This window comes from Ambystoma mexicanum, chromosome 7p, assembly GCF_040938575.1.
Source record: "Ambystoma mexicanum isolate Mex_15411 chromosome 7p, UKY_AmexF1_1, whole genome shotgun sequence".
NCBI classification, from domain to species: Eukaryota; Metazoa; Chordata; class Amphibia; order Caudata; family Ambystomatidae; genus Ambystoma; species Ambystoma mexicanum.
Genome location: NC_090939.1, coordinates 552,085,124 through 552,103,529, shown reverse-complemented (window position 1 = coordinate 552,103,529; position 18,406 = coordinate 552,085,124).

Genomic DNA, 18,406 nt, shown 5'->3' with positions numbered 1-18,406 from the left:
AAACATTGCATTCTCGCCATGGCCCCTGTCCGAAGGACATTAAACAATAGAACTTTATATCTGCAGTCAGACCTGTGGGCGTCTCCTCGCCGCTAGCTGAAAACCGAAAGCGCCGTCCTTCGAATTCCTCATTTGCAACATCACGTCGAAAAGGCATCTGTGACCGCTTGAAATCACAAATTCATCCATGTAGTGCGGCAGTGTGTGAAAATGGCAACTGGCTTCACTCACAAATGGGACGCCCCGCCCGTCGGTGAACCTCGGTACAGTGCTGCATGAGGGTCCACCGTTAATCGAGTACTACATTCCACTGACCCTTCACAAGTTTGTTCGCGACTGCAAAGATAGTATGTGAAACAATGGGACCATAGCAGAATGAAGTTCTCCATCCTGCTACTTCTGGCAGGGGCGCATTGAATGGGATCTAGTTCCTTCACTGATCCCTGATAAGGATTAGTCCAGTCAAGCTGCAACTATGCTTCTCCTTATGATTGGTAAGTCTTTCGTGAGCTCTTGTGATGCTGTTCGTTCTGTTTAATGTCTTTATATGTTGCTATTTATGCCCGCAATAATGTCTCTCTTCTGTTTTCTTACCTTAGATAGAAATGCGGCCTCAATGCAGCTGTGAGACGTGGCCGGATGGAATATGGATGCTACCGCAATGTTCGACAGCAGGTAAGTGATGGTTTAAGGAAAAGCTTGAAGTATGGCGAGGTGTAACCTTAAACTGACAGTTTTTTCGATGTCTAACCTTGTCTTCTGTTTTTCATTGCAGGTGCTGCTGTCGACAATGAACGTGTCATGCTGTGGTGCTAAGATGAAGATTTCGGCATTCCGGAAAGTGTAAAGATGAATACTTGGTTCGCCGAAGAGATGTACAGGTAAGAACAGGTTCCCCAAGTTGGTAAGTATGCTGGCAGGAAGCAGGATGTCCAGGAAGCAGGATCTTCAAAGGTAAGTCTGACCTCAGGAGACGGTGCACGTTACGCTGCTTGCAAGTGCAGAATAACGCAAAGCATCTGTCTTGAGGATTGGGGCAGCTTATATAGCTGAAATCGTTGGCACGCCCATTAGGGCGAGCTTACCAGCCACACCCTGCCACTCCTAGAGAGTGAGCAATTGTGAAGGCATTCCATTAGCAGCCACACCCAAGAATACACTTGGGGCTGCTTAATGGATGGAATGTTCAAGGCAAATGCATCTGCTTAATGGATGGAATGTTCAAGGTTAATGCATCTGAAGTGCTATGTCCATAATAAAAGCTTTTTGGTGTTAAATGGATGTTCTTGTTTACTTTTTTTAATGAGCCTGGCGCCAGAACAGTGTTCACCCAGGTCTCCTCTGCATGTGACCCCTGCATGCGTGTGCCCATGACTTCATGACTATGACACCCAGTCTTCCTTGATGTCCATGGGGATGGAGCTTGTTTCAAAGGAGACGTTTAAGAATTTGGTGATTATCAGTTCCAGAGGCACAGCACGCATATTGATGATGTGGGCGGGGCAGATGTTGCCCGTGCATTTGGATGGTTTAAGGTTTTGAATGATGGCCAGGATGGTCGCAGCAGAGACTTGTGAGAAGATTAATGGTGGAGTGGTGAAGTGGTGGGGATTCTATGGGAGGCATGGCAGGCACGTACTTGGCAGAATAGCAGTGATTTATTAATGGTGGTTTTGTTTCTCAACATTGTGGATTTATTAGTAAGTACTGATTGGCCAGAGATACACCAGGTTTTGTCTTTAGGGAAGCTGGCAATGGGGGGTGCTGGGGATTCAAGCTCTTTGAACATTTTAAAGAGTTCCTTGGTGTTAGAACTGGCTTCCTTGATTCTAGTGTTGTAAATGTGGGATTTTGTGGGGATGATGGCAGCTGTTTAGATATTGACTGTGGCAAAAAAATACTTGTTTATGTGCCATGGAGGGGTTCTTCCTCCAGAGATTTTCTTGGACTGAACTACATACTGTTCCATATATGTAGTACAGTCATGTGCATACTCTCCTTCTTCTACTGGCTCAGCTAAAAAAAATCCCAGATTGACAGTCCTCCACCTCACTACCTTTATTGGTCGGTTTGAAATAATCACGTCATATACAGAAGCTCTCTGTGTGGTCAACATACTCTTAGATCTTTTGAGAATTGCAAAGTGTGGGAGCTCCACTTAAAAAGTGGTGCTGCACCCCATGGTGATACTCGCTGACTTCTGCCGTGAATGCAGCAGCAGCTAGAGCTTGCTCACAAGGGTAATGTCCACTCATTACTGGGACATCTGCTATAATAAACTAATGGCTTGTGCCCTAGGGTAGTCTTCTGCGTGAGCACCGCAATCATCACTACTCCATTGGAGGGTGAGAACAAATATAATTTGTTGTGATAGTCTGGAGCTGTGTATATTGCTTTCTTCAGCACTTTGAAGACTTCAGTCATTTCATGTGTCCATACCAACTTACCATTCCCTCTGTGTCCCTCCCTAAACCCGCTCAACAAGTGTCTTGTGTATGCGCTATAGTCAAACACCCATGCTCTGCAATAATTGCAAAGGCCCAAGGACTGCTGCATTTCTCGCACTGTCTTTGTCATCAGCAGATTACTGATCACCTCAGCCCTTTCTTGAGTCACTTTTCGCCATGCTTGTGATATCAACTGCGCTATGTATAGCACGTCACTTTGGGAATATTGTAATGTTGCCTTGTCCACCTTGTAACCTTTTTCTACCAATACTGTCAGCAAATATACAGAGTGATTTTGATACCATTCCTCTCACTTGCTACAAAATGTAGTCCACATATTTTATGACTGTTTTCGCTATCTGTATGTTGCCTAGATCCAACTGAAGGACCCAATTAATGATTGAAGGTGACTCACAGTACCCTTGTCAGAGTCTCAGGTGTTTCCACTTCCAGTTTCTATATAGGAAGAAGGATAAGTCCTGTGACTCTTTGTGAAGTGATATAGAAACAAAGGAATTGTTCAAGTCTATTACCGTGAAATGCGTAGCTTCCATTGGGATGTTGCATAAAAGTGTTGCTGGATTCAGAATGACTGGAATTCTGTTGCACAATTTGGTTCAACTGACACAAATCCTGAATAAAACACCATGATCCTCCTGTCCCATTTTTGACTGGATACACTGCAGTGTTACACTGTGATTCCAAAGGTACCAGAATGCCTTGCTTCACTAATGCAGCAATCGTCTCATAAATACCAGTGTATGCTTCCCTTGATAGAGGATACTGTCTTGCCCTTAGTAAAATAGCTCCTGGTTTAAGTTGTATCTTGACTACTCCTGTTCCTTTTAACAGACCCACGTCATAAGGACTATTGGTCCATAAGGCACTGGGTACCTGCTCTAAGTCTTCTTTGAGAAATGGTGGTGGTGGTTTTCGCAACACAGCCATTCTCTGTGGCAATTCCCTGTAATGTAATGTATTTCCACCCAATGTGTATGCTTATGTCAAACACCACCTCGCTATCTGATTGATCATCTTGAAATAACTCCTCATCTATCACATCAGTCAACCTATATCCTTCCCCCACTGCAATTACAGTTCTCGATGATCATCCTGTATTGTAAGTACCACACAGTACTATTCTCTCATCTCTCACAATAACTGCCTCAAGTTCTATTGGAATCACTTTTCCTTTTTCTCATCTAAGGGAATCTTTAGTCTAAATAGGAACGGTTTACCCTGTATCCCTGGGAGCCATGCGATTAACACTTCTACCCCATATGAAAATAGTTTAATGTCTTCTGGCACCCTCCTCTGTACCGTCAGGCCACAATAAGCTTGGATGAGTTCCCTCACATTCATGTAATGAATTCCTGGTCTGTGAGCGAAATGGTCATATTAAGTCAGCACATCCTGTCTCTACCCAACATATTCACAGGTTTCTCTCTGGAATTTAACAGTGGATCTAAAATCTGTAACTTTTCCTAGATTTGATTTTTGTACTCCTTCGATACACACTCACTAACGAGACGACGGGAGTGAAAACTGCCTCTAGCTCGAGTTTTTTTAATCCGAGTTCTGAGTTCCTCAGCACACACACGTTAGGAGATTGAACTACAACCCCCAGAAGGATTGTAATTCTCCAAGCAGTACTTGTTTCGTCCGCAGGCGCGAACAAGACCAGCAAGTCTGTGCGGGTCTGTGCGCATTCGCGCAGACCTGCTCACTCTTTCTGCTAATTCAAATCTTCGCCAGAAATATGGTAAATGCTGGTAAGTTCAGTGGGATATGCATGACAAATGATCCCCAGAGGGAACCTATTCTGCAGACTATGGGAATTTCTCTCAATGTAAGATCAGTTGGCGTATCATCTGATACCATGCTAGATAAACACAGTCACAATAGAAACCATGTTATCAACAAAACTAAGTCCTCTGCAGGGATTGGAACCTCACTTACTGAACTTGCCATAGTTCTTTTGAATACCGGTTCCCTGGTAAAGCATTCCATAGAAATACATGACTATGTTCAGGAACACAAACCCGACGTCACATGTCTTATGGAGACGTGGCTTACAGAAGCCCATGGGCCCATCATAGAGCAGGTAACCCCCCTCAAGTTACGTGTTCTTTGGTAGGCACCGGGAGGATGGCATCAGGGGTGGAGTGGCCATTATCTGCAAAAGGCAGTTGGGGTTTTACAAGGCCAAAATACAATGTACTGGCAGTGATATCATCCATGTGAAATTGACCTCAAATCCTAACTATAGCATGAATATGGTACTACTCTATCGACCACCAGGAGATTAATGCAATTTTAATTACTAATTTTCAATATAGTTGCACCCATGATGACCACAAATTCAGGGTTGGTCTTCTTAGGTGACTTTAACAGTTGGAAAAATGATGAGTCTGATAATAAAGCACTACAACTGGAGAAAATGTTAAAAACCCACCACATACACACAATAATGGTTACCACTACTCCATGTATCTGGTCAGACCACTATTTTGTGTCATGTTAATTGAAGCTCCTGTTAAAACTCCCAGAGTACATGTGCCGGCACATATAGTTAAAGATTGTAATTTTAAAAATGTCACAGCTCATATCTTAACGGCTTGTTGGAGTCACTTATGACCAAAACAAATGACCTTGGCGGTCCAGAGATCCTTATTAATAGCTATAACGATGAAATGCTTGAAATGTTAGCCAAATATGCCCCTATGAAGGATAAAACCATCAAAGATTTACCTAACCGCCATAAATGGTTCTCCCCTGCATTAGCCAAGCTCAGAACTAGTTAAAGACAGGCAGAACATGCTTGGCTTAAAGATAAATCCAATGAGAACTTGTTGGCATGGAAGCTCATAGAGAAGAAGTACAAAAGCACGATTATTGAGGTTAAGAAAATCTTTTATGACGATCAAATAAATAGGTCTGGGGACAAGACGAAATAACTTTTTCGGCTCTTTAGAACATGGGAGAAACCCAGTGTCTGTAACCCCTAATTAAACCCACAGCTGATGACTGCAATAGAGTTCAGAAGGCCTTTGCTGAGAAACTATTGAAGGCTCAAAACAAAATTATGCAAGAACTTCAAGCACCCTCACTGCCAGGTCTCATATCTAAACTAAGTCAGCCTGAAACACAAGCTACTTGTATTAACCCCTCAAAATACCTGATAAATCAGAACCCTGAAGCAGCCGGTCAACAGAACCAATTTGCTGGTTTTAACTTTAAAGAACCCTCATTAACTGAAATGTTGGGTTTGCTTAAAACCATGGATCCTACCAACTGCCCGGGTGAAATATTTCCCTCTAAATACAGATTAGAGCATTGGGACCTGTTCGCTCCTTTCCTCTGCTGACTCGTTAATTTGTCTTTTCGTACTGGTATTATCCCCCAGTCTATTAAAAATGTAGCAGTCACTCCCCTGTTGAAAAAAGTAGGACTGAACCCTTCAGATGTAGCAAATCTAAGGCCTATCAGCAATACCCTCTTTTTCCTTAAACTTATCGACAAAGTAGCTACCGTGCAATTGCAATCCTACGTACTGAATACCGGTAAATTACATGTGAAGCAATCTGGTTTCCAGAGCTTTCACGGTGCCAAGACTGCATTGTTGGATTTGCAACGTACATGCTTTCCAAATTGGAACATAGTAAGTAGGGGCTGCTGATGCTGTTAGAGGTATCAGCAGCCTTCGACTTGCTAGATCACAAAACCCTGCTCGATCAGATGTCCACTGTCAGAGGACTCTCCAAAAATGCCATCACCTTGCTCAGATCCTTTTTGGAAGGCCACCAGTCACGGGTATTTTGGGATGATTGTGCTTCTGAGCCACAGACCACAACATGCGGAGTCCCTCAGGGGGCATGTCTTTTCCCCCTGTTGTTTAACATTTATATCCTCCCCCTATGTGTTTCTTCTGCAACTACACTGACGATTTCCAACTGGTGTTGGGCATTACTGGGAACAATGATATGGACCAACTGACTCTGGCAGCAGCCTATCATATTATAAAACAATGGATGCCCACAAATTGGCTCTGGTTTAAATGCTGCCAAGACCGAACTGATGCTTTTCAGCCCCTAGCAGGCCCAATCTAAACTAGATCAGAGGTATGCCTGTTTTACTATCAATGGCAACCAAATTAAAGTGGTGCAGAAAGTCAAGACACTATTTACATACATGGAGGAAAGTCTGGACTGTGAGGCGCATGTTACAGCAATTTCCACCAATGCCAACGACCATCTCAAGGTGCTCAAACAAGTGGCACCCCTAATCTCGGTGGAAAATCGCATTAAGCTTACGAGGGCCTGTGATCCTCCCACGCGTAGACTATTGTAATGCCTTACTAGGAGGTGCCACTAAGCCTGACATCCAACAACTACAGAAAATACAGAATGCCGCAGTACGGATCATCTATCAGATGAAACACTCAAAGCCCACCAGTGCAGCCAGAAAAAAACACCACTGGCTTCCAGTGGCAGCCCGTATTCAGTTCAAATTGCTAAAGACCTGTCATAAATGTATCTTTGGTAATGCTCCCCTATACCTGAAGGATAAGATCAGCATTTACCGACCTAGGATATATCTAAGATCAACCGAGGGCTTCTTGTTGGAATTACCTCGGATAAAACAATCTCATGGTTTAGGTTGAGCCTTCCATATCCAGGGTGCCAGAGCATGGAATATCCTCCCCCCACAGCTACGAAAGACAGAGGACCACCTTGTCTTTTGTAAACAGCTGAAGACAATGTTGTTTTACTAGAAATGACTGAGCTCAGCTACTCGCCACTCTTTCTGCCTCTCAGTGCCCATATGCCCATGGGCTTTGGCACGTTACTAGCCTAATAACATAACATAATATGACATATATGACCTAGTCACCCCCATATCCATGGGAAAGATAAAAGTCTTGTCACCTATAGTCACGACTATACGTGATTCCTCAGCCAGATTGGGTGTAACAGATAGGATTGTACGGGTCTGTCTGTGGGCTGTCCTATTGTGGGAATAATGAGATTACCGTCCCTGTAAATGGATTGCCCCCTACAACAGTCGCCCCTCCCAGCTTTTGCACGGGAGTCGATTCCATAGAGCCCACATGTGTCGTGGTTACGATGTTCTGTTGAAGTAGTGCCTGCTGTGCTGGTTGTGATTGCTGCATGTCTCTCTACATCTGTAATGCATGTGTCATTGGTTGATATTGCTGCATTTGCATGTATTGTGTATGCATCTGTTGTGTTTCCTACATCTGTGCTTGCATGTGATCTTGGGCATCATAGTCAGTCTGATATTTGGGCTCTTGCTGCATTCCACTGTTCTGAGGCATTCCACCCCTATATCTACATACTTGTGGTATGTGGGCAATTTGTCTGCACACCCAACAGTGTGCGGGACCCCATCGATCTTTGCTGTTCCCCATGAAACTCTCCTGCGATCGGCTGCATTGGGTGTCTGAACCCACTTCCTCAAGGTATCCCCACTTGTACCCTTGGCCACTGGTTCATAACCCCTCACCCTGCAAATCCTCCCCCTGTCATCTGTGATTGGTTATGCACCTGCTGAGCTCTCCACGCATCAACATCGCCCCTTTCATTGTATATTTAGATAATTTCTTCTGCATTAACTTTGCTTCTTCTTGTTTTCTCTCCTCATGTTTGTTTCTCACATTCTCTTGCATTAGCCTGCAACAGTGCACTTCAACAGCGAATATGCTGTCCCCAAAGGCCAGACTACAAGGCCAGGTGATCTCTCTGCAGCTCTTTGCTGCTCACTGAAATCGCTGGGAATCAAACTGGTAGGAGTCCCGCCATACGCCCACCATTATAAAGGTAAGCCTGAGGTACATTCCTGTACTGCTGGCGCCTACATGATTTTGCATAATGGTTTGGTACAATTATTCTGTCCCCACCATTTTCCAACCCCCTTCCCGACACTCTTCATGCCCTCTGATGCTGCCTTCACAAAGCCTGTACACACTCATGCACAAAAGTTAGTTGGCACACAAACAGAATACAGGCCAGCAAGAATTTCCCCAAATCACTAGCACACAAGTATATATCTCCTATAAGAAGAACAATATGAGCCCCGATTCCATCAGCCCCTACACCTACGCCCGGATACTGTGATTGTCCAAAGATAAATTCCATGGCCCTTCTTCCACTGCACCTGATCCTTTCCGCAAAGTGAAATGCCACCACACATGCACCTGATCAACAAAACCCACCTGTTAAGGTCCCATTACTAATCTAAACAAAGGTATACTTCAGTCCCCCAAGCAGACCAAACTTTACCCAAGATCCAGCCTCTCTGCAGACTACCCCCTTAGCGTACACCCACACAGCCAAGCCCCTTGCAGGCTAGCACCACTGTCGTCCCACCATCAACATGCAAAATAAATGGATGCACTCCACCCCAGCTGTGATTACGTCCAGGAATATTAAACTAGGCACGAGACTACTGATAACTAGCCCCACCACCATCTGGCCCCTACCACAATGAGGAACTACGTTCTCAGGACCAGAACCCAGCCCAAATCCCCACAAGCTTACACCAGCACCTTCAACCTAGGGAATGACAGGTTTACACAAATAACTTTCCTTAAGCCCACAGCCGTTAGAACCCCCAACACACATTAAAAGCAACACTTGCAGACCTGGTCCATCCCCCATGAAAACATCCTTCCAGCCAGACCCTCAAATAATCAGGCTATCCTCACCGTACCACATAGCACCAAGGCCCAGCTCCCAAGCAGTACAAATGGCAGGAGATGGAAAACCTCATGTTCCCCATCACACTGGATGGGAACCACCCTCCTAAAGCAGATTTCAGCCCCCTCCTCTTCCACCAAGAAATTAGAGCTACTGGCTATATGATAAATCTTGGTCCATCAAGCCTCCGGCCCAGCACTATCCTTAGCCCTCCCAGAGGGATTCACCATTCTCAGGTGCAACAGATCTGACACCAAAGTGGGAGGTGTCACCCTTATTTATGGGTATGGGGTGTGTGGCTACAAGGCCATGTAGGAGGACGTGTACCGGTGGTCTCCTGTCGATCCCGATATGATCCGGACTGAAGCTATTCATAACTGAAGCTGAAACGAGCCATAATTGGTGGAGCAGGTGTGCAAAGAGGGCCACACGACTCCGAACGGTGTAACAATCTAAGAAAAGAAGCCCAGAGTAGATCAGCGCAGAGCACACACAAAGGATCTAAAATGGCGACCTGCCTGAGAACAAAGGGCCGAAAAAAATAGAGCAGCTGGAGCGCTCCGAACAATGTTAGCTGCAGCGATGTGGAGCACAGACGTAAGGAGCAGAGAACCAGCGGAGCGTGAGGTACTTTGCCACTGAATCATAAGGTGAATGCAACCTGGCTAGCTAAGGCACCGATAACACAGCCGGTTACGAGGCATGCAGGGTGTGATCATGACCGGGTGTTTGAAGGGGCTGACGTCGAGCACTAAAAGGCTGCACCAGAGTGGAGCGCAACCACATGAGCAGCACAACCTCCCTGCTGTGGGCAGAACATGACGGCATGGTTAGCAGACTGCAGGAGGAGCAGCCCAAGTTTGAACACTCTTGGAAACAATGCATTAAAGGAACCTTCGGCAGCTCCATAAGTGTTTGTATCCAGTCTGCCCTCTCAAGAGTGCACAATTAGACATATGGCTGCAAAGGACAGAAATGAGCTTACTGAAGCTCAGAAATACAGCCCCCGGGGACCAGAGGAGGAGCATAGCACCGAGCCGGCAAAATGACACAAAAAGACAAACGTGCCTGAACACGCGATAAAGGAATACATTGAAAGACAACAGTTTTGCCGGAAGCGTGCTCATGGTGTGATCTTAAGAGAACGCTGGATGTGAAACTGACATAGAAGCGAAGAGGTGACATTCTGAGAAAATAATGAAGCAAAATTGACCTTCGGCAATGGCAGGCTGCTTACAGTAGGGAGAGCCCAGATAAAGTGTGCTGCACTGCAAGGGGAGGCGCAGCTGAAAGCCATAAAGCAAGACATGTGCCCATAAACTCTGGTTGATCTGTTATTCACCCTGGCGGAATACAGGGCACTGCCAGCAGAAGACAGGCAGCACACACACCACGGACGCAATAACCCCGGACCCTAAGTAAGCCCCAAAGATTGCACAACCCCGCAGAACACACCACACAAGACCGTAATGTGGGGATAACGCACCCGGAATGCAACAAGGTATATTCTAGAACCAACCTAGTGGTCAGCCTGTGAACAAGCCCATATAACAAGACACGCGCCTAGCTCTGTGGCGGACTGGCCTCAGCTGCTGCGCCTATGGCATTATGCCTTACCGCCGGCAGACACCAGCCTGAAGGGCACCACATGGGTGCACTGCGTGGAGCCTATGCGACACCTGCATCGTGCGCACATATCAGAAAAAGGAAGAACGAAGCATGATGAGCACAAATTAATGAAGCAAAACACTTATAGCAATACTGCGCAGGCCGGGGCAAGCCTGCTTGCACCCCTTGCGCTTAAGAACTATGGAACTACCCCTGAGATAGACCAAAGGAAGCTAGCGATCCCTTGTTCCACGGAAAGAGGCCCAGAAGTGCCACGGGTCAAGAAGGGGATAGAAATGGCCTAACCATAACACCGGAGTGCCCATATTACAGATAAATATATCCTAACCCCTCCAGTCTGAGTCTTTAGCTCACAAGACCGGCGAAGCTCCACTGCACACTTGACAGAAATTAGACCCCAGCTATCCAGAACTGGAATAAACTGAAGTAACGGAATGGTGTCCAAGCTTCCTAAGACCAAAGGGAAGCAACCGACACTGGAGGAATTTAGGAAGACCCCACACCCAATGGAGGGGGCCAGGAACAAAGACAGGAATCCGCAAGTAGACATGACCCCAACGTGCAATGACTAGCAAAACCTGGACGTGATCTCAGACCGAAAGGCGACATTGGAAACCAAACTGGAGGCAGCCCCAGTCAAACTCAAGGCAGCGCTGGATCTCAAAGTGAGCGCAGTGCAGGAGTAGGTCAACCTACTCAGACAAGATGTACGAACAATAGCGGAGCGCACAGACAAGCTGGAGAAAGAGGTGACCACCAATATGGCAGCTCGCGCATCCCATGCCCCGGAGATCCACATACTGAAACAGCAAGTAAGCAACCTGGAAAGCAGAACAGAAGAAGCCGAAGGGCGTGCCCGGAGGAACAACATATGCATAGTGGGCCTTCCGAAGGGTGAAGAAGGCCCTAACCCAACGGATTACAACGAGACCATGCTGCTCCAGGAAATAGGAGGAGGGGCGCTCACCAAAGGGTTCGCAGTGGAAAGAGCTTACAGAGCCCTCACAAGGAGCCCCCCTGGTGCCCTCTAAGGCCAATAATTGCCAAGATACTGAATTACCGAGACAGAGAGAAGATCCTGAAACACTTCCAAAAAGGAGACACAATACAAAGAGCATCTGTGACTATCACGGCATATCCAGACTACACACTTTTAGTGCAGAGACGGCGGCTGAACTATGGGACCGTGAAGAAGAGACTGCGGGAAGCAGGATACAGATATATGCTAATGTACCAGGTAAAACTGAAAGTGTTTCATAAAAACAAGGCCCTGGTCTTCGAGACCCCGGAAGACGCGACAGAGTGGTTGGACGCCCAAAACTGCCCGTCGGGAGCAGATAGACAGAAAGAGGACAGAACGGATAAGTGAGGTGTGATCCCGAAGCCGATGTGCTGTATAAACTTTGACATTGGGACTTGAAAATAAGATAGGGCAGGATAGACATAGAAAGAATGGGCCACAAGCTGAGCATGCAGTATTGAATAAGCATAACATAATGTGGCATAACAACAGGAGACACATTGGTCTCACTCTTATACCCCTATAGATAGAATAGTTGTGTTTCTGGTAGTGTGGTAATCCTCTGCTCTGTCTGCAGTATCGGCATCGCCGAATAGGTACTAAATGTGGGTAGGCCTGAGATCCAGGGATGGAGATGGGCAACAGTTGGGAACGGGAAGGGTGTAGGTTGGGAAGGGAGTTGGAGGGCGTGTTGTCGTTATAATAAGAGAAGAAACTTACATCCATGCGCCAAAGCACGAGATACATAGGACGAAAAGGGAGAAGAGCAGAACTGGGTATGGATAATGATGGGGAACCTAAAGATATTTACCTGGAATGTCAGGGGGCTAAATGGTTATCTTGAGAGAAACAAATTATGATGTACCTTAGGAGACAGAAAATTGAGATCACCTTACTACCAGAAACCCATCTTACAAAAGAAAAACAAGAGGTAATAAGGAAGAAGTGGAAAGGGACTATAGTGGGGGCAACATACTCTGCATAATCACTTGGGTGGCACCGCATCTCCCTTTTCAGCTGCTACAATCTGCGGTGGAGCTAGATGGGAGGATGGTGGTGGTACGAGGACTAATAGAAAACAGAGAAGTGGGCATCATTAATACATACGCCCCGAACCAAGATACCGTGGCCTACTACAAGACCCTATACTGTAAAATAACCCCATACTTGGGGGGCGCGGTCATATGGGGAGGTGATTTTAACTGCACTCTAAATCCGAAGATGGACAGGTCAGATGGGAAATTGGATAAACCCACCCCAGCTGCCAGAACCTTGCAGACCTTGCTGAAAGATTTTCAGCTAGAAGACATGTGGAGGCTACACCACCCAGTTGATAGACATTATTCGCACTACTCAGCCCCACACAATTTATACACACGGTTAGATTACATGTTTGCCTCCCTGGAAATGAAAGGAGAGATAGTGCAGACAGAGTGTAGAGCGAGAATCCTCTTGGATCACTTACCACTGGTCTTAACATGGCAGTACCATGCCCCCAGAGCTAGAATTCCTACGTGGTGGCTGAGAGCCAAAGCACTAAAAGACACAGGCACTCATTACGACCCTGGCGGAAATCGAAAAACGATGGCGGAAATGCAATACCACCATCGAATAGCGCTCGGTGCGATTATGACCCGTCACCGTAAAGTACGATGCCATTAGCGACACCGTAGTGAACGCCAACGCTAACTGCACCAAGTACGCGCACGCGCGCCATGCCAAACCGTAATTACCACCATGGCGCAACGGTACGCAAATTCTGACCCTAGCGGACATGTACCTAACGCCATCAAGCATGGCAGAAAGTACCATTCCGCCATGGTGAGAAGTACGGCATCGCGAACCAACCGTAAACGGCCCTACTGAGTGCCTGTACACCACTCCCTGGCCACATTGCACAACTCCTCGTAGGTGCAATGAAGTCACACAATGCAACCAGTGAAAATGTACAAGTCACCCATGCATGCCAACGAACAAATGAATCTAGGGGCTCCAAGTGCCTTGTGAGTGGCCATCCATATTTGCCATGGCACCATTGCCGCACTGATGCAGCACAGGCATGTGAAGGTTCAAGTACAGCAACATGAACTGAAATATGAGACAAACAAAAACAGGCCCCCCCATCGACTGACACCAGTGTAAGGCAACATTCAAAGCAGTATCCTGAGTGAGACTGCACCAGCCCTGTACTCCTGCCAGTAAACAAACCAACCATCAGCATAAGCATGTACCACACAAGTTGGCAGAGTGACTGAGCAGCCAGGCTCATCTCAAGAGGGGCCAATGGGAGCTGCAGGGCACAGATGGCACAAATAAAGAAGCTATTCCAATGGACATGACCTCAGTCTCCCTCCAAGAAACGCACGCAAACACAAGCACCTGTGACCAGCCATATTCTGATAATCACATCATTCCACCAATCCACCTGGCTGACCGGCATCTGTTACACAAAAGCTAATCCCCCGCCCCTGAGCATGACATCATTAAAACAGTCATAATGGCAGTCCCTATCCCTGACCTCACTGGGCTTCGTAGGCAAACGCGCCCAGTACAGTACCACGCAACTATACTCAGAAGCCGGAACCCAATGCAGATCTTCTCACAATACATCGCTCCACAAATAGGAATATGCTACATTACTTGCAAAGAAGAACGCTACACGGTTAATATCAGAATAGAAATTTAATGCACAACAAAATCACCAAGCCCATACAGCCATTAGGTCATGAACTCCAAAATATATTTCATTATTGTGGGCTGCATCCGCAATAAATGACCAGCTTCTTCTTGTGTGACGCCCTGTTCCTTCATGGTACACAGGGGCTACATTCACGTTCAAAAAGGCAACATGGAAGCGCCTAGAACCGCAGGGCCGTCCCATTAGGTAGGCACTAGTCCAGCTGAAAGGTCGATATGTTGCTCCTAGCCACTAGTACTGCGTAAGGGCATGTGGCCCATTGGCGATCGTCCCATAAGATCGTAATGGTGCTCCACTGATTAACACGAAGCAGCAGGTGTCGGGAGTAAAAGCCATCTGCAGGAGTGGCATACAGATGGCAGCGGCAAAAGGGGAGGAGATACCTGTCACCCAAATGAAATGAAAAAGAATAGTATGGGCATCAGAACTTCATTTGAATTACTCACTTCAATGATCACACTAAATCCACAGCCATATGCATGCTAGCCCACTCAAAAGGATTATTCCCACCCAAAAATCACTTGCGAATCATAACTATAAAAATCGAGGTGAAAACACTATTACAAACGAGTGTTTGTGTGCATGCGTCTGTCAAAACAGAATCCATTAGATGGGATTAGTAACGTACATAGACACAAGTGTTTGAAGGCGCGTCGAGACAGGGAGGGTTCAACAAGGGCAGATAGACGATGGTCCCACTATGGCAGCTCTGCATCACATAGCGCAGGGGAGGTGGATAGATTCCAAAAAGCCATGTACATGGCAAACTCTCCATTAAATCATCTGTCCATGCATCCATACATCATTCCCTCATCCCGGAATGAAAACGCCTGATTATTTACTCACATAACATGTGAAATTTCCATTGAGTCTGTGCGTAATGCAGTCTGCAAAATCCACTGTGCTCCAGGCCGGAATACTAGTGTTGTGAAGTAACATGTATTTGGGAACGTCCTGCCTTATCGTCCACTACGCTATTGCGCATCCCATAATATTCATATCAATCATTGCATTCTCGCCATGGCCCCTGTCCGAAGGACATTAAACAATAGAACTTTATATCTGCAGTCAGACCTGTGGGCGTCTCCTCGCCGCTAGCTGAAAACCGAAAGCGCCGTCCTTCGAATTCCTCATTTGCAACATCACGTCGAAAAGGCATCTGTGACCGCTTGAAATCACAAATTCATCCATGTAGTGCGGCAGTGTGTGAAAATGGCAACTGGCTTCACTCACAAATAGGACGCCCCGCCCGTCGGTGAACCTCGGTACAGTGCTGCATGAGGGTCCACCGTTAATCGAGTACTACATTCCACTGACCCTTCACAAGTTTGTTCGCGACTGCAAAGATAGTATGTGAAACAATGGGACCATAGCAGAATGAACATATGAACCAATATTCCACTGCCATCGGGATTAAATACATGATTGTAATAGCAAGATGCCATGCGTCCAATTGCAGCGTTGTGTGCGGGACGTGCTCGCCCAAAGGGGATTGCAGCTTGCACAGGTGGAATGAATCACCACAGGTGGAGGCTATACAGCCTGAAAACACATAAATTGCACACCCAACCCCCTCCCACAACCACACCCACTCCAAAATGCTACCGGCAGGACTAGCGATGTTGGCCCTGGGGGACCTGATAGCACTGCAAGTACTCCAACTTCAAGAAGAAGACGAACCCCAACTACTACAACAACCGGCCGCACGGAGGAGACGCAGGAGGAGGAGGAGGGCAAGGCAGGGCCAGCAAGGCCCGCCAGCACAGCCACTACCACCACGCAGGCAGCCCGCAATCCCACGCCTCCGAGCACATCCGTTCAACCTCACTGCTGAGCAGATCCACACCCTCTACCGTTTGGACCGGGACACCATAACCGCCATTGTGGACATGACACAGGCTGACCTTGTCAGCATGATAGATAGCCCAACCGCCATCCCACCCCTACTGAAGGTGGTGTCTGTACTCCACTTCCTGGCCACAGGCACCTACCAGCACACAGTCGGACAGTTGCATGGCATTTCACAGCCAGTGTTCTCACGGACACTATTGCAAGTGCTCGATGCCCTCCTGAAGCACGCAGACGACTACATCTCTCTACCACGCTCGGAGCAGGAAATTACGAACACAAAAGTGGGATTCCATGCACTTGGCGGCATACCGGTTTGCATTGGTGCCATCGACTGCACCCATGTGGAATTGGTCGTCCCACATGCCATGGAGGCCCAGTACCGCAACCGAAAACAATATCATTCTCTTAATGTACAAATGGTGTGTGACTCCAACAGGATCATCACACATTGTTGTGCCCGATTTCCTGGATCAACCCATGATTCTATGGTCTTGAGGAACTCTACAATACCACGCTACATGGAGCGACACGCAGGGAACAGATCCTGGCTACTCGGTGAGTCTCATTTCATGCATGATAATGTGGGGTATGTGATGCGGCAATGACCTGGCAGGAAGGGGGGGGTGCGTACGTAGCAATGTCATTCCACAAACATCCTTTATTGTCCACATACAGGTGATGCCGGGTATCCACTGAAGAGATGGCTCCTTACACCACTCCGGAACCCACAGAACCAGCATGAGGAGGACTACAACCATGCCCACTCACGTACCCGTGTAGTCATAGAACAGGCATTCGGCCTACTGAAGACTCGTTTCCGCTGCCTCAGCAGGTCTGGCGGGGCACTCCTGTACCGCCATGAGAAGGTTGCAAAGATGGTCATGGCATGTGTCATGCTACACAACATGTGCGTACGTAGAAATGTGCCCATGCCCCCTGACGCAGAACTGCAAGCACCTGAAGATGGTCATGATGAGGGTGGGGATGTTTCAGCACCTCAAGGAGTCCGCGAGGCACAGGAGGGCCGTGACATTCGTCAGATTCTCATAGATTCATGCTTCTAGCACTCACGCCTGGTGGCTGATACATGGACACGGGACTTGTGGCACTGTGTGTGTCTGGAACATGCACAATATGGACTGTACGCCTATAAAGGCCTCGTACACAAAGATCAATGTCCACACATCTCATTGGATGATCGTGCATTGTTTATAGCATATGTGAAATTATGTTACACACCCCATCGACCCGCCACCCAAGTGAGCCCAACACACCCCCTCCACCCTCCTACCTCCCCCCCGAACACCAGTGTCCAAAGATGCTCATTGTCAGTGGGCAGACGCTATTGCAAGCCCCCTCTCCGGGTATCAGGGGCACCCCTGCCTGTGGAGCGCAGGTTCCTCCCAGATCTACGTTGGGGGCTGCCCTGGACGGAACTTGCAACGGATGATGTCTCTGCCTGCTCACGTCCATGCATGTTCCTAAGGGTTTGTGAGAGCTCAGTGAGCACACGGCGCACATCGGCAAGTTCAGCAAATACGTCTTTGGACGTCGCATGCAGTTCCCCCCTCAGGCTCTCGGTGCTTCTCTCCATTTGTACTCTCAGGATCTCAGTGCTTCTCTCCATTTGTACTCTCAGGCTCTCGGTGCTTCTCTCCATTTGTGCCCTTATTGTCTCTGTACTTCTCTCCATTTCTGCCCTAAGTGTCTCAGTTGATGTTTCTATGGCTGACTTAGTACCCCCACATTCATCAGCATGGTCCTTGAGGAGCGTGGCCAGTTGCTGCTGTTGCACGATCACCTGGTCGAGGGACTGTTGCCTCTGCTGTGCCATGGCCATTTGCGGTGGTGTCACAGAGGGGCTGGTCACCTCATGTTGCCTTGCCACAGGGCTTGTGGGGGATGGCCAGTCGTCGTCTTGTGGGTGCCCCGGCGTGGTATCCTCATGGTGTACGGGATGAAACGAACAGGGGGATTGAGACAGGTCATGGATGGATCCTACATCGACATCCCCGTTTTCTGTGTCGGAGCATGCTGCCAT